Source organism: Engraulis encrasicolus, chromosome 20 (assembly GCF_034702125.1).
Source record: "Engraulis encrasicolus isolate BLACKSEA-1 chromosome 20, IST_EnEncr_1.0, whole genome shotgun sequence".
In the NCBI taxonomy this organism is placed as follows: domain Eukaryota; kingdom Metazoa; phylum Chordata; class Actinopteri; order Clupeiformes; family Engraulidae; genus Engraulis; species Engraulis encrasicolus.
Window position 1 is genome coordinate 38,211,322 of NC_085876.1, and position 26,413 is coordinate 38,237,734.

The window sequence follows — 26,413 nt, forward strand, 5'->3', positions numbered from 1 at the left end:
GTTAAAGTCAAGTTTTGATTTTAGCAAGTCTTTTTCTGTTTGATTGAATTAAAACGAACCCTGTAAACATTGACATAAATTTGTCCAGAGCGTGATTTGCGCACAACAACCTCCAGGCCTACAACGTTTTGAATAGTTTCAAATATTTCATTCATAAATCCCCAGACCCCCTCCCTCTGCTACTACACAAATGATGTCATTTCATTGCGACCACTCTCTGGATTGTGGATTTTACGGACTGCATTCCCATGTACTGGGTTTAGCTGGACCGTATTGGACTGGAGGTAAGTTAATTTAATTGATAAGGTGAATGTGCATTAACTGCTATATTTGAATGCATCTTCCAGGTCACATCATTGGTTTAGTCGCCAAACTTTTCTGACTGTCACAGTTGGTTTTACCAGCCAGCTGCTTCTACTGTGTAGCCTAGCCTAGCCTACCCATTATTGCTCGCGTGGCAAATTATTCTGTCCATAATTATTTATACTGTTTGGTTTTACAAGCGGTATCTCGGCCTCATCAAGCAAGCAGAACTTTGAAAACGACGTCAGATGCGCCAAAGTTCTGCTAAAGAGAGTAAATAGCGCGATATGTACTCTGAAATCTCATTTTGAGCAGAGCACTTGCTTGACAGGTTTACTAATATCTCTCTCTCTCTCTCTCTCTCTCTCTCTCTCTCTCTCTCTCTCTCTCTGTCTGTCTGTCTGTCTGTCTGTCTGTCTGTCTGTCTGTCTGTCTGTCTCTCTCTCTCTCTCTCTCTGTCTGTCTGTCTGTCTGTCTCTCTCTCTCTCTCTCTCTCTCTCTCTCTCTCTCTCTCTCTCTCTCCCCAACTTTCAGGTGACAGGATATTTTGTACCTGCTTCGGACTGGTTCTGTCATTAACCTACTGAGCTGGTGCTTCTGTCCCAGGTAGGCTACATGGGCAGTCATTTTGTGTGTGTAGGCTACAGGTTTGGTTAGGTGTTTCAAGTTCAAATTCCATTCTTTCTGTACATGCAGGTAAAATGTGTTTGAACTTACATTTGCATCTATACATGAAGTAGGCAGCCTAGAGCAGGAGGCGGGCGTCAGATCAGAGGGTTGCAGGTTAGAATCCCACTTTTCCACTCCCTATCTTGCTCCATGGCTGAGGTGCCCTTGAGCAAGGCACGTAACCTAACCCCACACTGCTCCAGGGACTGTAACCAATACTCTGTGCTTTGGACTAAAGCGTCAGCTAAAGTATAATGTCATAGTAATTAAAAAAAAAAAAGTCCTATTGACCATGGCACCCAACCTAGCATTGCAGCCAAAACTGTGTCTACCTTGTTTCAAATGCTTCTCTGTATAAAATGGCCCATTTCCATTACATATTCTAATTCCCCCAACTCTATATCGAACTTCATTGGGTGGGGCTGTTTTATTTATTTTTTCATGTTTTTTTTAACTGCATATGAATGAGATGCTGTGTGACTAAATAAGCTTACCATAATGTTTTTAGTACTGTTATTTGTGTTTTTTGTTGTTGTTTTGTTACAGTAGTAGTAGTAGTAGTCTTGTGATCATATGGTCATCATATGTTATGTCTGCATTTCCCTAGGCATCTCCATCGCATCGCTCCTAGGCATCTGAAAGTGTACCGTTGCGCACAGGTGTGTATGACTGGTATAACATTTACAGCAGCAGCACATAGCTGGTAAGAGAACAGAGTTAATGCTGGACAAAAACCCTCATCTGAAAAAGCAAGGTGTGGAAAAACACATACACTGCCATTTGAGACAAGTGTCCTATGAAGACACCTGAAAGAGTCAGTTATAGATCTGTAGTGCTCATGTTTATTTTGTTTGGTTGAGGGTGGGGATGGGTGGGGTATAGCACCTGTAAGACATGAAAACTACTTTCACCCCTGCTGTATACACACCATCTTTGTGGATTTTGCTTGTTCCCACCTACATAGATCATGCTGGTAACGAGTTATTCAAAGGGTCTACCAATCATGGCAAAAACATAAATCCAGCTCCTCAGCCCAGGCAGTGCCAACAACCCAGCTGATCCAGGAGCTGCAGCGAGGGGTAGTGATGACACTCCGGGCACCCCGACTGCCCTCTTCAACCATTCCCATGGAATTCATCCTGTCCAGCCTCCGTCAGATAATCCAGCCCTCCCCCTCCTACTTCCAGAGACTAATTTGCAGGTAAGCATACACAAACTGAACATTTTGTCATACTGGTCGGTCAGCTGTGGTCTTTCTATTTTGCACATCAAATTCGTCCCATTTCACCCCCCAGAATCTCATCTTGTGATGTGGATCTACTGACTACACTGCTTATGTGCAGATTTTTGGCATTCTCTAAACACACTACCCCACTATCCCATTCATACACTACCCAACAATAACTGTCTGGACCCTGCAACAACATACAACACATCATACATAGGTAGAAAAATGCTGAGGCACTAAACTCCTAAAGGTTACAATTTTTACATATGCCCTGAGGAAGGGACATAAGGATCGAAACACGTAGGCATTGTAGCCAAATAATAAAAGAAAAAAATGTTACCTTGAGTGCCTCAGTATTTGTCTACTTCGACCAAGTTTTAGAGGCCCTACACTGATGAGCATCCAAGGGAAAAAGTGAAGACCCAGATTACTCAAATGACCTGTTTGCGTTTGACATCATACTGTACATACCGGCTTGTTGATCCTGTCCCTCGTGGAAAGGACACACACACGCACACGCATACACACACACAGACAGCTCCTATGGAACCGCACCATGTGACTGCACCTTACCTGCACCTTACCTGCACTACCTCAGACCTCCACTACCAAGAACTGCTGGCCTCTGTAACATACAATGCACCAACGCTGCTTGTTGTAATTATTTATTAATTAATTACTTTATTGTTACTAGTGTTACGTGTCCTGTCTTGCACTAATGTCAGACATACACAGAACTGACATTTACAGACTATGTCCTGACATGGCATAGAGTGAGAATTTCATTTTACTTGTATAACCTGTGCATATGAAGAAAATGACAATATAACTGACTTGACTCCACACACACACCACTAATTACTCGCTCCGCAAGATTAGTCATTAGAATGTTTGAGTTTCACAATACAGGCAGACAACTCTAATTTCATTGCATGTTACACTTTTCACAGATTCTAATGGGTATGTGCTAAGGAGATGATGAGTGAACACGCTGCCAGTTTGGTTGCAGGTATGTTTTACTTTATCTGTCGAAAAAGCATATTCTTTTCAAGTTGCGCTCCATTATCCTGCCTGTGATGTTTTTGAAGGCCATCACTTGGGGTCAATAGACAACCAAATATCTGTCAGTGGTAAAGTGTCTTACGTCCGTGTACTATGAAGGTGGATCACAGTAGAAGTAGTTAACCATATTTCTCAACCTAACCATATTATCTCCCCCACACCGCACACATTGCTCAGTGCTGCTCCTGCAGAATGGACCATGCTAACCTCCCAGTTGTGTTTGTAGATCTCCACACAAATATCACCCCTCTACATTGTAAAGCTGAAAAGAATATGTCTACTTGACATCTTTTAACCCACCAAGTAGAGGAAGGTTAACTTAAGTACAGTTTAGTTGTTGTTTTGGTGTTGTGATTTTATCACATTATATTACATTACAATGCATTTAGCAGACACTTTATCCAAATGTGTATCCATGTGGATCAGAGTGTGGGGTGAACACAGAGGACAGCTGTATACAAGTAAACCATTGTAAAACTGAAGACCTACTGATCGTGTGTAAGCAGGATAAAGTAAGTGCATAGGGTTATGAATTACAGATTAGGAATGAATGCTTTGTTATGTAGGGGAGCTCTCTCAGACGAGATGAGTCTCCACAAACTGCTTGAAAGTTGAGAGGGATGAGTACACTAAAAAAATGTATCATTTCCCCAAATGCAGCAACAAGTGGAAAGCCATTATAATGTCTGAATCTGTATTTAATTTGAGATTGTTATGTATATGTTTCTGTGTATATATCTCCTGCTTTAAAAAAAAATGTATATATTTGTTTAAAATATATATCTCCTGTTTTTTATGTTGTTTCCAGTGTGTCACCGAATTCCATAGATTCATCATCACTATGTGTGGTGGAAGCTGCACAGACTACAAGGCTTCTGGGACCCCACTCCCCTCAAGCAAGACATTTACCACCTGCTTCACCTATGAAGGACTGATTATTGGCAGTGATACCACAACGCATACAAGCTGTTCAGCCTGCTGCCCTCCGGGTAGAGGTACAGGAGTATCTGCTTCCGCAACTCCAGACTCGCCAACATCTTCATCTACCAGACTGTCATGCCGAATCGTCCCTCCTCTCTCCCATCCCAGGATGCCGAATTATGACCAAGTGACTGAAGAACTGCCATACGTCTTCACTTGGTCATGGCATGACCAGAGGCTGTATGCAGACTCACAGTATAATTCTACACGATCCACTATAAGTCATATTTTATTTCAGGTGGTTTGAATAGCTGTGATACATTAATGATGCCTGCCAACGATTCTGAATTGTGTACAGTCTGTAATATTTCTTCTTCAAGGGACCAGTCAAGTCGATGTGACAGGTGATTTTTATACAAAACTTTGTCAAAGTTTACGTAATTGACACATCTGGTTGGTCCTTGTTTTGAATTCTGAATTGTCAATATACTATATGCCTTTATCAGGTTTGAGCTTGGAGTTGAGTATATGTTAAATTAATAGAATGTGTTTTTTGCTAGTCTTCACATTAAACTTAGACCGAACTGCCTTTACCTTTGGATCGTCTGCAGTTCCCTGTTGGCCCACTACCATCTGCCCCGCATGGTGCGCGACACCAGACACTGGAGCAGCTGGGTCGCCACTCATCAACGCAGAGTGAAACAGTGCTTTGACCGCTCCCACAGGGTTAAAAGCCCCACACTTGCTCCACTGGACTGATTGAGGATCCGCAGGCCTACCCGGGGCCACAAGCTCAAGTCATTCTGTTCTGCCCCACCGCAAGTGACTGAGCAGCTGGGTCCCGCCATTTTCCGCCATGTTCGCAAGGTGCCGCCGCCTACTGCAACAGACCTGGAGGCGACCGGCCTGTACAAGGGCCCATCCAGGCCATCTCAGGGACTATGTACTCTGACAATATGAATGATGTTCCTGGGTCTCCCCTGGGGAGGGGGGAAATGTTATGTCTGCTCTGTTGCCTGTGCTGATATTTCATATTTCCTGATGCTACTTGAAGACGACATAATAACATTTGTGCAGGGCATGCTGGGATGCGAGTTCAGTGAAATAAACGTCTGGTATGGCTAGACTTTGACAGCTCTGTGTGTAGCGTATTGTTTACAGTTTTATTGTACATAACACTGGGGGCAAAATCTTAATTTCATGCAGCCCATGGGATCATTTCAAATGTGTATTACACAGTTGGCCCACATACACCATTAATGTATGTTGTAACAAGACTTGAACATGAAATTTGGTTGTCAGAGGAATATGAGTGGGCCCAGGCCAATGAAACAGCTCATTCATATGTAACACAATATGAACTACCATGCATGATGATGGAGAAGAGTGTATGTAACATTTTAAAACACTACCCCTGTAGACCTAAATTAGCTGTTACCAGAATGGCAATGACCAATTCGTTACATATTAGGTCTACTTAAAGGTGCGCTGTGTAGGATGTTGGCCAGAGTATTGCAACTATGCTGCTCATTGAAACAGTGCTGCCCATTGCCAAATTAGATCTTTTCATGATTAATTACTAAATAATAGGCCTAAAGTGATATCTAATAGTATGACCATAGTACAGTAAGTTTTGCAGCTAAAAATTCTATTTCTGGACATTCAAAATGGCGGTCATAACAAATAGCCTACTTTGAATTTCATGACGGTGGTAAGTATTCATTAAAAAGGTCTCCTAACATCTGTTAATGGGCAGCAGTAGTATTAGTATTACTCTGGAAATAATACTAAAAATATTACACACAAAACAATATTACACACAAAACAAATGTTTAGTTTGGCCTAACTTTATTTCAGATTTTGAATTTGGCATTTTGTCTTAATACTCCTGGCTTGGATCCTTCAAAACCCACTTGTAAATATGTATTTTGAGTTGTGCTTATAGGCCAGATGTGTGCCATTCTAAAATAAAAATAAAAAACAGTTTTGCAATGTCAAATCTGAGACCGTTTTGGATATGCTGCCAGTTCGGTTTTTTTCTGTAAAAATAGGTATGTTTTGCCTACACACATAACTTACATAGCCTAATTCAAAACCCACTTGAATATCCACATTTTAGTTTAATTGATAGGTGAACATACGCCTTGCAGAAATAATCCAGCATGATTTGACTCAATGTAGCCACTGGGGGGAACGTATATGCTTATTTTGGCAGCAAGCTATGACTTTTGGTAGCCTACTTTTATGTCCATACATCCTTAAAACTCTCTTTAACCTCCACATATGCACTTGAATTGGCAAGTTGATAGGAAATAATCCAAGATTTAGACGCTTGATTCAATAGCCATGCGTGGGGCATCCTGAATTGCTTGGAAATACATAATTGTGCCAGCAAGCGACTAAGACTTTTGATACTTATAAGTAAATAAATGATTGAAAACCCACTTAAACATCCCCATATGTGCTTGGATTGACAAAGCCATGTGTGCTGTGGTGAAATAAACCAATTTTCAGGTATTTGAGTCAATGTAGCCACTGTGGGGCAAACTGGGATGCTTGGAAATGCATAATTTTGGTAGGAAACGGCTATGACGGTTGGTAATTTTAAGTTAATAAATCATTTATTACCCACTTACACATCCCAATATGTACTTGAATTGACAAATGGATATGTGCTGAAATTATATTAACCATTTTTCAGGCATTTGACTAATAGTAGCCACTGTGGGGAAAGGGAAATGCTTGTCATGTGTAATTTTGGCATCCAACGGTTGTGACTTTTAATGCTTAAAAGTCAATAAATTGGTCAAAAAACATCAAAACATTCTTATTTTGACTTGTCTTGATGCAGAAATACATGATCTGCAAAAAAAAAAAAATATTACACCAAATTTTCATGCTCTGTCGATGCTTAGCCCACAGCCATCCTAAAAAGGTACCATTAAAAGAAGCGAAGGAGCCATTTACAGCTTGGTAGGCGTAACACCTTTTTTTTCATGGAATGTCAACATATGGCACATATTTTGATAGAGGCTATAGTGACAAACATATCTGTAAAATATTGGCCCTCTACCTGCTTGTATGTGACTGGGAGGCGGGGCCAAAAATCAAAAATGTGGAATTTCTAGGGGGCGCTATAGAGCCAGTGAACATGGAAGTTGTAATTTAACTTATTTTTCCTATTCTGTGTGACACATAGATCTAACATACCAAATTGCAGGCTTCTACCTTTTTATGTGTTGGCTGTAGACTGGGTCAAAAATGAGGAAAAACTGACAAAAAATAGAATTTCTAGGGGGCGCTATTGAGTCTGCAAATGTGTTGGCTGCATTTTGACTTCACTCACATGTTCAGTGTGACCTATATAAGTGACATATCCAATATGAAGTCTGTATGTACTTTTGAATTCCAAGGGGGTGGGGCCAAAGTTGTCAAAAAGAGAGAAAGTGCATGAAATTGTAGGGGGCGCTACAGAGTCTGTGGCTAGGAAATCTGTAATTTGACTTAACTTACTTATTCTGGGAGACACAAAGATGTTCTATGCCAAATTTTAGATTTCCAGATTGTTGCATGTTGCCAGCAGATGGTGCCAAAAATGTAAAAAAAAAAGAATTCCTAGGGGGCGCTATTGAGTTTAACAATGAGTAATCCACAATCAGACTCCAATCCCATGTTTTTCGTTACACATTGATGTTGCATACCAAATTTTGTCATCCTGCAATAAAAGGAAATTAGAAATGGTAACCCTAACCCTAATTATCACGAATTCCATAATGAATAGCCTGTAATAGAGTTATAGGGCAGTTATTGAAAACAAATATGAGCACGTGGAACATTATGTTACTGTTAGGGATTACACAAATTGAAAATGATGAAACAAACTGAAAATGATGAAACCCCTGTTGGATTAAGGATAAAATGTGGTGTATAAGGTGGTGCTACAGAACCAGTGAGTGTGTAAATTGCAATTAGATTACACAGCATAATTCAGGAAATGATTGTATGTCACATGCATGGCTTAAATCTTGGGTTCAAATAATACAATTCTTTAGAATATGGGCCATGCCTGGGTGAGTTGTTGTATGGACATGTCAGAATGTCCTGGCAGCATATAATCAACATTCTACCAGCCTATAAAGTATCTGGCAATGGTGATACACAGGGTGTACACAGGGGCACAACTACTCATTTCTGGGGGGGTATGCAAGAACTATTAGGTGCCCCCCCCCACCAAAAAAAACCCATTATTTGGCGCCCTCCAATGCCCTCCCTTTGGTGCCCCCCTCTCTCTGGCGCCCCCCTGCAACGCATTCGTCGCATATACTGTAGTTGCGCCCCTGGGTGTACAAAAGACTGCATGGTGTAATTTCATGTGGCTGTATTTTTCTTATCATAAAAGGGATGCAACAGAGTGCAATTAGATTTCAGATATGTTTTAGGTAACATTATTTTATGTCACATGCATAGTTTTAATCCGAGACCCAAGTAATATGTAATTCCATGAACTACATGCCATGATTGGATTACAGTTGTTGTAAGCACACATCAGCATGTCATAGCTTACCACATTTTATGGGCCTAGAAGGTAGCTAGAAATGGTGAATGTAGTCTTTAAACATCATAAGGAATGTACAAGACTGCATGATATCATTTCACTTTGCTCCTGCATTTCTATTGAGTATTCAACACCAACACATACTAAACCAGGTTTTGGGCCAGCTCTCTTTCATAATGCAGCCCAAAAAGACTCATTGTCCATACTGTATTGAATCAACTAACTCAGTGTCTGGACTTTATCAATATGCTGCACTGAAGACTCCTCAAGTCAGTGTTAGCCTAACTTGGCCTTATAACCATGACCAAAATGCAGTGATCATACTTTAAAAGACAATGACAGTAATTACTAAGGGCATCATCAATGCTAAGATGTTTTATTTATTGCATTAAACATGAAATCACCAGTAAAACAAGGTGATCAGTCGTGGTCTAATGCTTGAGGAAATGAGTTTAAGATCAGAGGGTTGCATGTTTGAATCCCAGCTTTACCTCGCCCGACATCCTCAGCTGAAGTGCCCTTGTGCAACGCACCTAAACCCACACATCTCCAGGGCCTGTGACCAAAATCCTGTAAATAACTAAGACGTGCAATGTAATGATCAAAACAGTTTATTAAAAATCATTAAAAAATCATCAATATTCACAAGGTATAAAACAGCAAACAAATCAGAACACTTAGGACCAAGTCTTAACAGAAAGGTGGGAAATGTGTCAGCTTTTGTGTAAATTAAAACTCCTAATTCAATCATAACAAAGAGACAAGAACAGAACATAAAAGAAGTTTAAGTTAATGGTGAAAAGGCATTAGACATTTCCATGAATATCACTGCAACCAGTTGGAATGTCGTGATGCATGCATCCCATTTTGTATCTGTTCTTCTTTGAAGATTCTGTTGCTTTTATCAAGGTATATATCCAGTGACACTTTATTACCACTTACTTACCACCATCAAATTCTGAGTATTCATTATGACTGGGAAAATTACACTTTTCATGAAAACATGAAAGGAGTCCATTGTCCACCATCTTGAATTTAGTTACATAATGTACTGTACTGGTCATACTAGTAAATATTGGTACATACTAGTAAATACTTGGTAAAATTCTTGAAAATTCAAAAGTCAAAATGGACAATAGGTAGCACAGTTGCAATGAGCAGCATAGGTGCAATACCTGCTCTGATCACCATCCTACACAGTGGACCTTTAACAGTATAATGTGGTCATTTAGTTCTAGGACCAGTGGTTCTGAGTGGTTCTTCATAGTGTTCAAAGGCAGTGCTGAAGAAGTTGGATTGGCTGCTTGGATTATTCGAGCTTGTGTAACGGAGGCCAACTAGCAGAGTGTGGCGTGGAAGGATAGTAAACCTCCCTCCCGAAGCCTCATACAGTACCAGCAGCGCTGAGCTATGGGACTGGTCATTTAGCTCAGCGGTATCGTGCTGTGCCTCCCATACCCGAACCGATGCGTTGACTAGGAGGTGGCAAGTTCAAGATCTAAGGGGGACAGACTGTGTGGAAACACCTCAGTTACTAAGAACACAGTTCAAGTAACAGGCTGAGCTGTCAAGTTGATGACTATGACTGGGGTCTTCATTGGGATGTGTTCTTCTGGAGACACCTGCAAAACAAAATAAATATACATGCATGGGCATGAGTAAATATATGACGGTGCATATGGCCATATAAAAAAACAACAACATTAACACCAACTACAAAACACAACACAGCAGAATCAGCAGTCCTCAGCAAGAGCATTCCATCATTAAACAGGAATGCTAAAATTATGATTACAAACTGTGAGAGATAGTAATACTATTAGTATCTACTATCAGTAATACTATTAGTATCAGCTCTAATTTAAGAGTGAACACCTTAGTTTCATCTCTTAATTTCAATCAGGCTCATCAAAACTTGTGTACGGCTTGTGGAGGGTACATGAGTCCAGATTCAGGCATTTGAAATTGCATCATGTTGAGGAGTTGAAGATATTTCCTCAGCACCTCAAACAGTGGTGGTCAAATGCTAACATACTGTGCACTGGCCCCTTATGAAACATACTAAGTTTCATGTAAAAGGGCGACCATAAAAATGTCACATAAGATGTAGTGTCAATACTTGGGCAAACATCATGTTAGTAGTGTTTTTTCCAATTTAGACAGAAGGTTAGTTTAAAAGCATACAGTATGTTACCCCAGTGATTTGGCTGACATTCATGACATTGAATCGTCTAACCACAAAGAAATGAGTGGAATGCCCTGTAACGCCAACACACAATACATTCCAACAACATTCCCACAATTGCTGCCTACCTGAGACCTTAGACTTTGGTAGGCTCCAGGTCAAGCAATGTATGGGGCCACTCTTCCTCTCAATCACATTATTCCTCTGGTTGCACCTGAAAACAACACAGATAGAAGTGTACATCAGTTATTGTGATAGCACCAGTAGGTGTGGATGAAGAAAGGTGTAGATGAAGAAAGCAGCGCACCACTACATTAAATCTGCACATCAAAGACCTGCCCAAAATACCAAAACTACTTACTGTGAACTTGCTTTTTGATTATGAAACTAGGAGGCTAAAGAAAGACAGCAACATGCAGAAATGCATCTTTTTAAATGTGCCACTTTTCACAGAAACGCAACCAATCAGAGTTCAAAGACATTTTAACCAACAAATGTCCATGACTTTTCCATGACTTGTTCCCATGACTAAACATAACATCTAAAAGTGTTTCTACCAGTTCAGCCACCCATTGAGGTCAAGCCTTTTGTTAATTGTAACTATTTGATTTGTAAGCTTAATCCTGCCATCTGGTGGACTAAATGTGCAGCTGCAAAGTCTACATCAGTCACAATCTCAAGCACTGGAGCCTAGCACATTTTTTGTCTGTATATGAAATGTGTTTAACTACATGTAAAAGTGTCACTGTGAAATTACAAAAACATGCATAATGACACATTGAATGATTATATAAATGGATATTATTCCTCCTTCATTTTTTTTGTTTGATCAATACAAATTTTCATTATTGGTCCAGGAGATATGAAATCTTACTTAAAAAGGACTGTCCGTGTATTAACGCACTGGGAGCACACACGATGGACCACAGTCTGCCTGTCTCTCCTCCACAGCATTCCCCATCAGAGCAGTCCTCCAGGACAAGCTTGTTACATTTTGCTGCTGAAACAGAAGAATGAACCATAGCAAGAATAGAAGGTGAATAGCCTACCACAATATATCCGACACGAATAGACCAAGCACTACATCAGCGATTCCAGCGACGGAAGTAATTGACTTTGCATTGAGTCGCGCAACAAAAGTGATTCGGGCAACTAGAGGCAATTCGCGCGACTTGAGCGACAGTTTGTAGTTTTACTTATTATTCAAATTAGCTATGATGTGGTATTGCAACAGTCGCCACAGCCAATTGGAATGTTGGACTGCTTGCATTCTGCTTTTAAGGGACATACTTCTATCACTCTTGCTGCACAGTCCAGCGATTCTCTGTCGCTTGATCTTGTCGCCACCGGTGTATTCACCTGGTAATGCACTGTACTTCTGACAGAAACACAACCAATAGATATTAAATCTTACTTTGAACAGACTGCACATTAACCAATGCAATGGAAATACACATCACTGACTTAAGTCTACTAACCCCCTCAGCAATTGTATTAATGATATCAATACAAGTGATTTTCAAGATGAGACCATTTCCATACAAGGTTGCAGGGGGTAGATATTTTTAAGGGAAGACTATTTGCATAAACTCTAACCCCTCTTTTATCCAGCTCATCTACTATTCACCATCGTAAGGAAGAGGTATCATAGTGTCCTCTCAGCCAATATGATGATGCTCGTCTATGCTGTCATTGTCATTTTTACAGTATTAATGTGCCTCTTTGGTTTTGCTAGGCCCCTCCTAGTCTTCCCTCTCTTTCGTTCATAGGTTTTGTGAACATACAAAGGACATGCCTAAAAACTGCATTTATAATATTGATAATTATATCCTAATGTCACCAGATAGAATGAGATCTGATAAAGAGGGATTGAGATTTGTGTTGTACTTAAGTTAAAAAACACAGCATATGAATTAAATGAAACTACTACTTACCCATCAACAGTTTCACTCCACTGAATATTTTGGACCTCAGGGAAAACTGGAGACGTAAAACTGTAAAGTAAGATTTAGACCAAAAGAAATAGTAAGTTTCTTAAATGTGCAACAGAAAAACCACACACAACTTCAGTTAGATAATGCATACAAACAGCCATATGAAGACAATGTTGTCATATTCTGTGGAGAGGATGGAAAATATAACATGCATTAAATCAACGAGAAGATTGTGCTTAGAAGAGACAATTATAGGTTGGTGTGGCTTAATAGCTCCTCTTATTTCTGTTCAGATCTCCTTATTCAGATATTTTCAACGGCACTTTGCACACAAAATACACATTAATACTGATTAGTTAGTGATGCAAAATGAGCTAATGTCGAATTTGGAAAAGCCAGAGACCTTGGAAAGGGAGAACAATCATACAACACCTTTGGTAAAGCTAGGCTAACTTAGTTGCACCACACTGAACTTGCAGCAAATTTTGATGTTACATGCAAACCAGAGGTGGATGTGGCTGAGATGGCACGCATATAAACAATCACGTTAATAAATTATGGACTAAACAAACTGTTAACATCACAAATCACGCGAGCAATACAATACGGGTGTAGAAGCAGCTAGCTCGTAAAACCAAGTTAGCTTAACAAATGAAGTGGGAATTGTGTGATAAACAAATTGCATGATCATCCCGATGTGCCGCTGAGTCAAGCATTCAAATAGGGTAGATCATAAATATCTAATTTATCAGATTAACTTACCAATTGATGAATAAAGCTCAGCCAAACCACATCAGACTGCAGGCAGTACAATCAAATCCACAATCCAATGCATGGAGGTCGCGATGAAATGACATCATCATAAACAGTGGGGGTACATCAGGGTTATTTACAATGAATATTTCAAAAACCTTACTGGTTGAATTGTTTTCAGCCACAAAAGTCTTCTGGACAAATACTACAAATGCTCTCGTATAGGATAAAACAGTTATGTTATTTTATTAATATCCTAGCAAAACAGACTTTTGTCTAGGAACTAAAATGTGACTAAAATAGCCCATAAGCTCAGTATTTTGTTGCGGGGATTTAATTATGAAGTTGCAATACGCTGTTATTCGGAGCAACATGAATAACGGCTTATTTTTCAGTAAATTAGGCTACAAAGATGTCAGGGGGGCTCCAGACAGCAGAGTGGCCACTGCGCATGTGTGACATAAAAGAGAATGCGTCCTTATATTGACGCAATTTTGAGTTTGGTTTGCGTGATAAATGAGACGCAATCCTTCGAGATCAGGCTCGTTTCCTCGACCTCGGAACCACTGTTCAACTGTCCAAATAACTTCAGCGTCGTAACTTGCAAGCGCATGTGTTGTCTTTGGTTCGTGTAAATAAATCAAACAACAAAGCACGGGCAACTTATTTAATGAAGAGCTCACAGTCCGTAGACCGACGAAGGTTAGAACAAGGAAGTAGCGCTTGTTCTCGACTCGAGGACAGAGCAGGCTGGTCGAGAGGACCAATCAGAGACCTATTTTCGCCCTTTCACGCCGTCGCTCCCTGCGTCGAGACACAATTTTGGGGAGGTGCCCCAGAGTACCTGCGTGATGGGGGGGGCTTCACTACTTTAACTGCGCGGCTCACTGCATCATGATGCAGTGACGCTGATCTCGAGGCATAAACCACCCTTTACTCCCCAACCCTGCTGTTACCAGAATGGCAATGACCAAGTCGTACTATAATTACTAAAGGCCCTGTGCACTGTCACAGCAGTGTAGCACTATAGTTGTTAACTTTCAATGTCTATTACAGCGTGCCTCAGGAGGTACAGCATGCATTAAGACACGACATTATAAATAAGCTGTTACCAGAATTGCAATGACCAAGTCGTAATGTACTGTATTACTAAAGGCCCTGTGCACTGTCACAGCAGTGTAGTACTATAGTAGTTAACTTTCAATGTCTATTACAGCGTACCTCAGGAGGTACAGCGTGCATTAAGGGGTTACAACAGCTCAGTCAACAGATCAAGTGGGCTAATTGCACCAACCGCTGGCTTTATTAATAATACTATGGTAAATTGGGCCACTTTGGGGCATTCACCTATTGGCAAAAAAGTGGCCCAATTTGTAATTACTGTCACTGCCTCAGAGCTATCCCTTTATTACTTTTTCAAAATACGCTTCTTTTTTGTTCATTTCCTAGGTTAACTAAACAGAATGGAATATGCCCGTGTGTGTGTGTGTGTGTGTGTGTGTGTGTGTGTGTGTGTGTGTGTGTGTGTGTGTGTGTGTGGCTCCTGCTAATTCAGTCTCCGTTTGCTACCAGAAAAAAAAGCTAATACTGTTTCCCCACTGGCACCAGCTGTCATTTGTGGAAAGCCTTTTCTCACAGCAATGACCCATGATGATGTTTTGGTGGTGCCGGTTTTTATTTTGCTCACAGCAGATGCCGTGCCGTGCGGAGGCCTTTCATTTCTATGTAAATGCCGTGTGGATATGACAGGCGTCTTGAATTGGATCTGCAATCGGGGCGTGTTACTAAACAAGCAGCGGGATTCTGAAATTGCTGAGATTCTGCAAATATTCCGGGGAAAAAAATGTTTTGCATGAAAATAGGCCTACTTCTAACTAATACTAAATTATAATGCACATCCATGTGCAAATAGGAATATTTGACATTTTGTATTGATGGAGTTTGAGTTTGTGGTAAAAAAAGTTATCTGTGTGCCTCGTCGTGTTTGTGACACATCACATGTGTAGGTACTGTAAGATTGTGTGTGTGTGTGTGTGTGTGTGTGTGTGCTGGTGCATCTGCATGTGCCTGTGCGTGTGTGTGTGTGCATGTGTGTGTGTGTGTGTGTACATGTGTGTGTGTGTGATTGTGTGCGTGTGCGTGCGTGTGTGTGTGTGTGTGTGTGTGTGTGTGTGTGTGTGTGTGTGTGTGTGTGTGTGTGTGTGCATGTGTGTGTGTGTGCGCGTGTGTGTGTGTGTGATTGTGTGCGTGTGCGTGTGCGTGTGTGTGTGTGTGTGCGTGTGAGAGAGAGGGAAAATCTTGACTAAGGCTTTTTCAGCTTAGTCCCTTGATAGATTACAGACAAGACATGCGCGGGCACACACACACACACACACAAACACGCGCACGCACACACATACACACACTCACGCACACACACGCACACACACGCACATACACACACACGTTGGCCTCCTCCATCATGTAATGTCCATCCAGAGTCTCTCCTGTCACAAACATGTCAACCTCCTCCTACACACACACACACACACACACACACACACACACACACACACACGCACATACATACACACACACACACACACACACACACGTTAGCCTCCTCCTTGCACATGTTGCGTTGGAGCAGGGCCCGAGATGACAGCTGTAATGGCCTGGTGGCGCAAGAAGCCTCCGCTTACTGCGTACTGCCTCCTCTTCATGTGTGTGTGTGTGTGTGTGTGTGTGCGCCTGCGTGTCTGCATGTGTGCCTGCTTGCCTGCGTGCGTGCGTGCGTGCGTGCGTGTGTGTGTGCGTGTGTGCATGCGTGTGAAAGAGAGAGAGAGAGCTGTGTGTGTGTGTAAGAGCTTTGTGAGTGTGTGTGTTTGTGTGTTTATGTGTTTGTGTGTTTAGTTGTGTGTGTGTGTGTGTCTGTGTGCCTCTTTGTGTGTGCCACTTCTCTTATTGTCTGACGTCGGCGGGCGGATGACAGTGTAATTATTGGGGAGTGTGGAGTAGAGGGAGGGATAAATGGGGATTCGTTCCTTCAGTCGCCTCCTTCCCTCCCACTGGAGGAGTGTGTGAAAGAGGGAAAGAGAGAAAGAGAGAGAGAGAGAGAGAAAGAGAGAGGGGGAGAGAGGGAGAGAGAAGAGGAGGGGGGGGGTGGCTTAATAGGGGGTAAGGTAGGGTGATGTGTATTCGTGTGTGTGTGTGTGTGTGTGTGTGTGTGTGTGTGTGTGTGTGTGTGTGTGTGTGTGTGTGCGTGTGTGTTTGTGAAGGGGTGGGAGGAGATGTGGGGGGTGGACAGTGGGACTGTGGGACAGTGGTGCGTGCAAATTTAGAGAGAGAGAGAGAGAGAGAGAGAGAGAGAGAGAGAGAGAGTATGCGCGGGAGGACACAGCTGCACGACCGGAAAAAAAATCTGTTTCTTTTGGTGACAAAGGGAGCTACCATCATCACCACTATCTCCTCCGCCGCCACCACCACGTCTGCTCAAACCTACAATTGCCCTCCCTGCCAAACTCCCACCAGACACTTCATCTGACTAATATGCACCCCTCAAATTGGGGCAGCCGTGGCCTAGTGGTGAGGGAGATGGGATTTAGATCAGAGGGTTGTAGGTTCGAATCCTTCCACTCCCTATCTCACTCCATAGCAAAGAGCAAGACACCTATAACCACACACTGCTCCAGAGACTGTAACCCAGGGATGTCAAACTCAGGCACGGGAGCCATTTTATTTGGCCCGCGAGATCATTTCAAATGTGTATTACAGTTGTCCGATATACACCATAAATGTATAGCGTAACGCAACTTGAACATGAAATTTGCTGTGTCACAGGATGGCCAGACACATTTTAACTAACAGATATGAAGCCAAAGAGTGTATGTGAAATTTAAACATGAGCATGAAGATGCACTATTTTAGTTAATTTAAAAAATAATAAATGTTGAGTTTGGCCCGCGACTTCGTTCCAGATTTTGATTTTGGCCTTCGGTCAATTTGAGTTTGACACCCCTGCTGTAACCAATACCCTGTATTGATAATGACTTGTCGCTTTGGATAAAAGTGTCGGCCAAGTGTAATGTCATATAATGTAATGTAAAATCCATCATGCTCTGGATGCTATCTACTTGTAACTTGCATGCATTTGCTATGATGCTATGAGAATAAATATTTCACTTACAGTTTCATAGGCCTATGTATTTGGCAGGTCATAACTACTGTAAATGAATGCGTGTGCGTGTGCACATGCGTGCAAGCGTATTTGCATGCATGCGTGCGTGTGAAAGACACAGCCATTGCAGGCGTGTGTGTGTGTGTGTGTGTGTGTCTGCGTGACAGGTACAACCATCGCAGGTGTCTGTGTGTTCGAGTTAGAGAGACAGGCAGACAGACAGACACACAGACAGACACACAGACAGACAGACACACACAGATGGAGCTAGAGCGAGAGAGATGGAGAGACAGAGAGGCAGTGAAAGAAAGAATCTTGCGCCTCTTTCACAACTCTGAATCCCAAGATCCCTCATCTCTCTCACCGTGCGTGTGCATGTTTACAGAACTCCTGAGAGAATTCTTTCTCCAATAACGACGTCGACTCGAGAGTTTACAGTACAGCAGAGTGACGTTGTTGGGGTTTGTGCGTCATACTGCACACACATACAGTAGAATGAAGGCCCTGAAATGCCGCCTGTGACAATGACACTAGGGGCTACAGTTACATCCAGGGAAGCTAATGGAGGGGACAAAGGGGTCAGTTGTCCCGGGCCCAGGGAGAGAGAGGGGGCCCAGACTTGGGTCCTCATTACATTATATGTATTGAGAGCGGGACCCTTTCAGACGACTTTGTCAGGGCACATCCGCACCTGTCAGTGGCCCTTGCCACATCTGTCTATCTGTCCATCTATCTTGCTCTATCTTTTTACTTTATTTTTTATTACATTCTTTTCATTCATTTCATACATTCATACATTTTTCTGGTATTTCTTTGTTATCTTATTCTTTCTTTTCTTTCTTTTTTTCTCTTTTGTCTCTCACTTTCTAACCTCATTCCTTTAATGTCTTTATTCTTTCTCTCTCTTTCTCTCTATCTTTTTCTCTTTGATTCATTCGTTCTTTCTCTCTTTCTTTCTTTCTTTCTTTCTTTCTTTCTTTCTTTCTTTCTTTCTTTCTTTCTTTCTTTCTTTCTTTTTCCCTTTCTGTCTTTCTTTCTTTCTTGGTGGTCGTTGAGGCAATAAGGAGCAATATCGTCAGCCCAGTGTGGTAGCTCCTCCTCAGCCTTCTCAGCACCCCCCCACCCCCCAATCTGGGTGTCTGAGCGAGCTAGCAAGTGCCGCCCGCCTCCACAAATAGAGCCCGGCACTCTGCTCCCCGCCCGTTCACAGCTGTCATCAGAGGCATCATCGCTCTTCCATGCCACACAACACACACGTGAGCACACACACACACACATGCACACACACACACGCACACACACACACACAGAGAAACACGAGCGTGCACACACACATACACGAGCGTGCACACACACACACACACACACACACACACACACACACACACACACACACACACACACACACACACACACACACACACACACAGACACGAGCATGCACACACACACACATGAGCGTGCACACACACGCACACACACACACACACACACACAAACACACACACACAAACAAACGTGCACACACACCAAATATAGACCTATCCAATGTGCATGTACGCATGCACACATAAAAACAGACACACTCAGACACACACAAGCACAATACTCCCACAAGAATACACACACACACACACACACACACACACACACACACACACACACACACACACACACACACACACACACACACACACACACACACACACACACACACACACACACACACACAAACATGAACACAAACACAGTGAGTGCACAGACATGTACAGTGTATGGATGCACACAGAGCACTACCTCACACACTCACAGGCAGTGCACAGACACACACAGTGCACATGGATACAAACATGAACATCACAACACACACACACTCTCTCTCTCTCTCTCTCTCTCTCTCTCTCTCTCTCTCTCTCTCTCTCTCTCTCTCTCTCTCTCTTAAACACACAATCACAAATGTGCCTCTCAACTGTGATTCTCTTTATTGTCTATCTTCAATTATTGTCATTCTGTATCAATGTACGTTGTTGTAGAGTGTAGTGTATAAGTATTTATTTTGAATATTTCCTTTTTTTATATAACTTATCAATTAACTTTTTATATACACGTACAGTAGCTTAAATTTATACTTTTTAATGTTTCAGTGCTGGTTCCGTGATGGCATTGCATTCAAGACTCTGTGGACAGCCAGCCACTGATTCCATGGAAAAGGCTATTGCAGTGTTTCTGTATTTTGGGAGTACAGTGAAAATACTGAGAATTGGCATGTTGGGCAGACTGAATTGATAGCATCATAGACACGTTCCCCACATTCTCTAGTCTAGTCCATACAGTGGCCTTTTTCCACTCCCGGTACAGCTCAACTCGGCTGTTGCTTATTGTGTTTCGATCAGCAAGTACGGTGTGCGAGATAAACGTGGGGCTCGATTGACTGGGGATGGTTTCTCGGAGTGCTCACCGCACTCACAAATTGACTTAATTTGAAGTGTTTGAGAATACAATCACGCACAAGAATGAGTCTCAGAAGTGTTTTCTTTGGTTTATTCGATGTATTTACTGTCTGAATGCACGGTATCAGTGCGCTACTAGTGTAGATCACTCTGCCGGTATGGCACTATAGCTCCATAACATAGCCCAAAAAGTGCATGCATCGTTATATTAGTGCGACAGGATTCTGGTCTCGTCGAACCGCACTGCAGTGTCCTAATTTCCAAAGTGTCAAATTGAACTTAATGTGTCTCCTCTAGCCGCCGTGAACAGCTGTTTATCTGTCATCCCCAGTCAATCGAGCCCCACGTTGATCTCGCACACCGGCACAGCACAGCTCGAAAACCTCGTTTTTTCGGCAGGCTGAACCGAGCTGAGCAGGTACTGACTTACAGCTTACTTCAATAGGTCAGATATCTGTTGACCTTACGTCAAGTGAACTAGCCTGCGTGAAGTAGTGCTACATGGCAACGCCAAAAAACGTAACTCGAACCGTACTGCGGGTAACACGGTTTGTAATGGAAGCACAAACCCGGCTTGTTTAACAGCACCACTTGGCTTGACACGACTCGGCATGACACAGCCAAGTTGTAAGCGGAAAAGAGCGTTATGTTTTTTTGTGGGTTGTAGGTTGCAGCTACTACAGTGAATTAATCGTATTGCTGTAAAGTTGATGTGTTTGCCTCTAAAGCTCTATGCTATAAAGCCCTGATACGATATGGCTCATGACGAGGGGTGCACATAACTGGTACGCAGGTGCGCATGCGCACCAAAAAATAGCAATGCGTACTGCCACCTCGGTCACTACAGCGCACTTGCGTACTGACTATCTCACCAGACTGTTTATGTTGGTGAATGGTCAAACATGTCCAAAAAGAAACAGACAACAGCAGCCTGATCAGTTTCTTTGGAGTTTCGTCAACAGCAAAGAAAATTGAGTCAGAGATTTAAAAAAACAAAACTTTCCGAGAAGTGGCTCCAAGTGCCGTGGCTTGAGGCTAATGATGAGCCGACAGAAATGTGCCAGTCCCTTGAAATGCGGAATCGTTCCGTATGTGGTAGTGAAAGAATGCGTTCCGTGTTGAACAGGTAAGGGACGCGATGTGTCCCGTTTTCTCATGAATGCCTAAAAATAGACATGTCACTCGCATATCAACTGTAAATATCTAACGACAGTCAGCGCGAGAGCGACCGAGTTGAGCTCCTGGCTCTCTCCTCCTCCCTCCATCATTATGGAATTGTGCCGTCTGTTAACTCCCAGAATGGACCCGCACCCCCGTAATTCTCATTGGCAACTCCGATGCATAGAAGTTAAAAACTGAAAGCATGCATCCATGCGCGTGGCTTCTTAAATGCACGCAGTTCCCGGCCAGCTCCACTTCTTAATTTCGTCAGCTTCCTCCCACCATATTCCAAACGGACACCGCATAGGCCCTACAAGTTTATTCCCCCTCTGTGCATCAGTTAGCAGGCATGACGGCGAAATCGGCAAAAACAGATGAAATCCAGACAATAATCACTTAACTTGAAGATGACCTGTTGACCATTTGTAGGCTAATTAAGATTTAAAGAATAGGCCTACCAAACTAACAACACATTTGATTAGGCCACCAGTTGCAGTAGCCTTCAAACAACATGTGTCAACGTTCATGGTGATCATGTTTTATCCTTCGACACTGCAGACAGTAGACTTTTTTTTTTTTTTTTTTTTTACCGCGGATGAGGTGCGTACCAAAACATATTTGCTGGTGCGCATATGAGTAGCGGCCTAAAAAAGTTATGTGCACCCCTGCTCATGACACTCGTCGCCATCCCTGGAGTCACCGAAGGGATAGGATTTCATATTCTTTATTTTCTTCTCCTACAGTGCAACTCAGGATATGTGCAGCTCCCCCTCTTTCTTCAGAATAGCAGTCTCCCTGCACAGACAGTCGGTGCCTCTGCAAGTGTAGAAATCTCTTGCTATTTTTTGCCTGGAGATGACACATGTGATTTGGGATTCTAAGTTTCCTTGGAGACCGTGTCCCTGGTGAGGGTTTATATTAGTGTGCTCTGACTCCACTGGTGTCACCTGTGCTTATTAACTCGCTGAGATGGTGGTGGGTGTAGTGGTGGTGGTGGTGGGTGTAGTGGTGGTGGTGTGTGTGTGTGTGTGTGTGTGTGTGTGTGTGTGTGTGTGTGTGTGTGTGTGTGTGTGTGTGTGTGTGTGTGTGTGTGTGTGTGTGTGGACGCTGCTGCCACTCCAGTGTGTGTGTGTGTGTGTGTGTGTGTGTGTGTGTGTGTGTGTGTGTGTGTGCGTGTGTGAGTGTGTGTGTGTGTGTGTGTGTGTGTGTGTGAGAGAGAGAGAGAGAGAGAGAGAGAGAGAGAGAGAGAGAGAGAGAGAGAGAGAGAGAGAGAGAGAGAGAGAGAGAGAGAGAGAGAGAGAGAGAGAGAGAGAGAGAGAGAGAGAGAGAATGATGGAGAGAATGTGTGAGCCACAATAAAGGCCATATATATATTGTATATGTCTGGGTGTACAGTGTGTGTTTTAGAAAGAGTGTGTGTCATGCAGACCATGGTCACAACATGGCATCAAACTGCACAGTAAAAAATGCAGTGGCTATTCAAATACCAAGATATACCCTAGAACAGGGCTATTCAAATGGCGGCCCTTGGGCCAGATGCGGCCCTTGGACAGCAAGGTTCTGGCCCCCCACAAGCCCCTTCAAATATGGAATGGTTTTTTGGAATTTAGAGATAAAAGTATGGGCTCCGTTATCATGCTTAAACGGGACACGGGACGTTAACATGCAGGAAATTACATCTAAGAATTGCAAAAAATTTCTGGGGGAGGACGCCCAGACCCTCCACTTCAATGAAGTCTCCCATATTTTTTTCATTGACAGTCGGCAACCATAATACATACGTATAGTTCGGCCCCTTTACTGGGAGGAATTTGAAAAAAATGGCCCCCGTTGAAATATAATTGAATACCCCTACCCTAGAAGTTCAAATCAACTCTCTAAGTGTTGAATTAACACCGCATGTGATAGCTCGAGCTGAGGCTGATATTGCCCATGCAGCCTCTCTTACAGCCAGGGCCAGATTAAAACTCTGCCTTTATATAGCAACAGCAATAGCAATAGCAGTAACTGAATTATAATAACAGAATTGTGTCAAGATGCAGTACTGAAATAGGCCTATGTTATTAATAATTCTTAGCTTGGAATTGTGCGGGTGATGCATTTAATTGTTTTTGTAAAAAATTTCTCCTGTGGAGGCATTCAGCAATCTGTAGCCTTGGGGCACCCGGACCATCTCAATCTGGCCCTGTTTACAGCTATAATAAGAGTTCCTAAGAATGAGTGTCTAACTTGCTAAATACTTTCCAAAAGTTCTTATCCTTTCAATTAACGTTATTTGATTACCAGGCATGTCATATCATTCATTTCTAAAGTCTTTGAAGAGTTGATATCCCAAAATTGATTTAATGGATTTAATTTAAGATAAAGCATTTCCAAAGAGGAAGCATAATGGCACACATTGTAAACAAATGATATCAGAGGCAAAATTATGAAGAGAAAACTCTGTCTGCAGAGTTGTGTAACAGTAGAAGTAGAAATGCTCTTACAGACCTTATTATAACAGTATGTTATTATAAAGTTGAAGCCATGTAATGTCATAATGTCATGTTGCAATTACATTTGTGTTGTTAGATACATCTCTATCTGCCTGTTTACTTGGTCTATACCATAGAAAGAACGGTAGAGACAGAGAGAGAGAGAGAGAGAGAGAGAGAGAGAGACAGAGAGAGAGAGAGAGAGAGAGAGAGAGAGAGAGAGAGAGAGAGAGAGAGAGAGAGAGAGAGAGAGAGGGAGAGAGAGAGAGAGAGAGGGGAAATAGCCAATGGAGGTATAATAGCCTTAGAGTTAATTCGTTGATTCAGGTGATAAGGTTAACAGCTTCTTTAGACAACCTTTTCATGATATGCTAATTTTTTTAGATCGGAATTTTGGGTTTTCATGAGCTGTATGCCAAAATCATCAATATTAAAACAATACAAGACCTGAAATATTTCAGTTGGTGTGCAACGAATCTAAAACATATGAAAGTTTATTTTTTATCATTACATTATGGGGAAAAAAATGAACTTTAACACAATATGCTAATTATTTGAGAAGGACCTGTATAACGACTAGAGATATAGAGAAAAAGAAAATGTAAGAGGAACAAGTGAGAGACCAATCAGAGACTCATAGGCAAGGTGGATGTGAAAGGGAGGCTCATAGTTTTAATTGCAGTGCAGAACAGCTTCACCCAGGGCATGTGACACGCGAGTTAGCCATCCGCACCAAATCATGCACACACAGAAATAAACAAAAATAAAAACAAATCATCAAACAAACAAACAAACAAACAGACGGACAAACCAACATAAAGTTATTGTCTCTCTGCAATCTTTTCAACCATTCACCAACTTTCCGTATAGATAAACAGAACAGTGCCATTGTAAAATTGTTCAGACATCTTTGAATGCAAAACCAAACCAACCCATGCCAAAATCACAAACACTCATTGTTGTCATCTGAATCGTTTGAACCAGTTGAGAAAGAGAATAGCAGTTAAAGGTTATGGTGTCATATTTCAAATACATTTGTATTGCAAATAAATGTGCTAAAATATAAAGTCAGGGGCATGTGAAAGAATAAATTAATAATGATGACTTGTTTTGGAGATCCTGTCAATATCCTTCTCATTAGCCTCTGGAGTTTTCAATACATGGCCTTTATGGCCTTTTCTTGGCTGAGAACATGGAAATCGATAAAAAAGGTGTATTATCAAACCTTTAAAGCAATGCCGATTATTTCTTATTACCCTACAGTTTTGAAGCAGAATTGTGTTGTAGAGAACAGCCAAATGCCCCCCCCCCCCCCCCCAGAATACTTAACTCACTTGAGTCCAATGGGGCTTAAGCATGTTATTTTGAATCCTAACATTCAGATGATGATGTCACACTAATGATACTTAGTGTGTCAATTCAATTTTTTATGGTGCGGCGTTGACATAGGCACAAAATTCTATTCTCCATGGGTGTTCATTCGAAAATTGCTGGCATCCCATGAGTAAAAGAACAACCAGAACTGCTTTTTTTCGGTCGAGAAATCCAGAGATGCATTGGGCAAAAAAAAAAAAAAGTTGAATGAATTAAGGTCTGGATGACATGTAATCAGATCAACTTGGCCTCTGGGACAAGATATGAAGCCGCGTACACGGTGTTCAGATGGGCTTGCTTCACATCCCCAGGTTTAATTAAATTGAGATTAACATTTCATAAAATAAATGCAGTGTTATTATAGTTGATTGTGCATTCAAAAAGATGAAGAATATACGAATAACATAATTAACTGAACAGGCAAATCCAATATGAAGTAGCTTGATGTGGCTTCTAGGTCAAACACTGAAACCAATTACAAGGACTGCAATGACTAAGCGCAGTGTTTCAAAAAGTAGAGTCTGGATGATGTTGAAAAATCTCTCAAGGCATACATTCTTGTGTACAGCACATCTATTGACTGTCCCTTGTCCACATCATTACAGCACAAATTAATGAATTTGAATCGTGATTTATGTTTAACACAAATCCAAGAAGTACTGTAGTTCACAGAGGGGCCAGTTTGCATGCTTCCTTGTTGAGGGGGGAAAACAGAAATTAATATTCCAGTAAAGATGTCTTAGAAGAAGGTAAAAATGTGTACTGTCCATGCTGCTGTTTGAAGGCATTTGATGAACTTGTTGGCTTGTGAGGAATCAGGGGTGAGTTTCTCAAAAGGGAAGTTGTTAGCCTGTTAGCAACTTCGGTAGCTGCCAATGGGAAAATGCATTGAAAACAACAAAGTAGCTAATGTAGTAAGCAACTTTGGCTTTGAGAAATTCACCCCAGCCTTGACATAGTCTGCTGATTTAGTCCTAGATGGCCTTTGTCCTAACTCTTGGTATCATTGCCCTGTAGTAGGTGCCAAGTATGCAGATATTTTTAAATGCAAATATATTTTTATCCGTTTGTGCGTAAACACAACATGTGGATGAAGAAAATAAAAATCTATTGTGACAGGTTCCCCCTAAATTGGATACGTTTTGAAACCAGACTTTTGAAATGTGCATTCTAAAACTCCAAACAATG

The 26,413-nt window shown here is 41.9% G+C and overlaps 2 long non-coding RNA genes across 4 annotated transcripts; one reads left to right on the plus strand and one right to left on the minus strand.

Moving 5' to 3' along the window:
• Nucleotides 1–214: 214 nt before the first annotated feature.
• LOC134436606 (uncharacterized) lies at nt 215–5,317 on the plus strand. Of its 3 annotated transcripts, XR_010032238.1 has the most exons (7): nt 215–284; nt 838–909; nt 1,000–1,086; nt 1,580–1,631; nt 1,937–2,173; nt 3,151–3,209; nt 4,071–5,317. It is a non-coding gene; the product is annotated as an uncharacterized LOC134436606 (long non-coding RNA). The 3 variants fall into 3 exon arrangements; XR_010032237.1 differs by having other exon boundaries at nt 838–1,086; XR_010032236.1 differs by lacking the exon at nt 1,000–1,086.
• A 4,955-nt stretch (nt 5,318–10,272) lies between these two features.
• LOC134435899 (uncharacterized) lies at nt 10,273–13,096 on the minus strand. The gene is made up of 4 exons (XR_010032122.1): nt 12,858–13,096; nt 11,798–11,923; nt 11,052–11,137; nt 10,273–10,360 (listed from the first exon to the last, which is right to left on the minus strand). It is a non-coding gene; the product is annotated as an uncharacterized LOC134435899 (long non-coding RNA).
• Between the last annotated feature and the right edge of the window lie 13,317 nt (nt 13,097–26,413).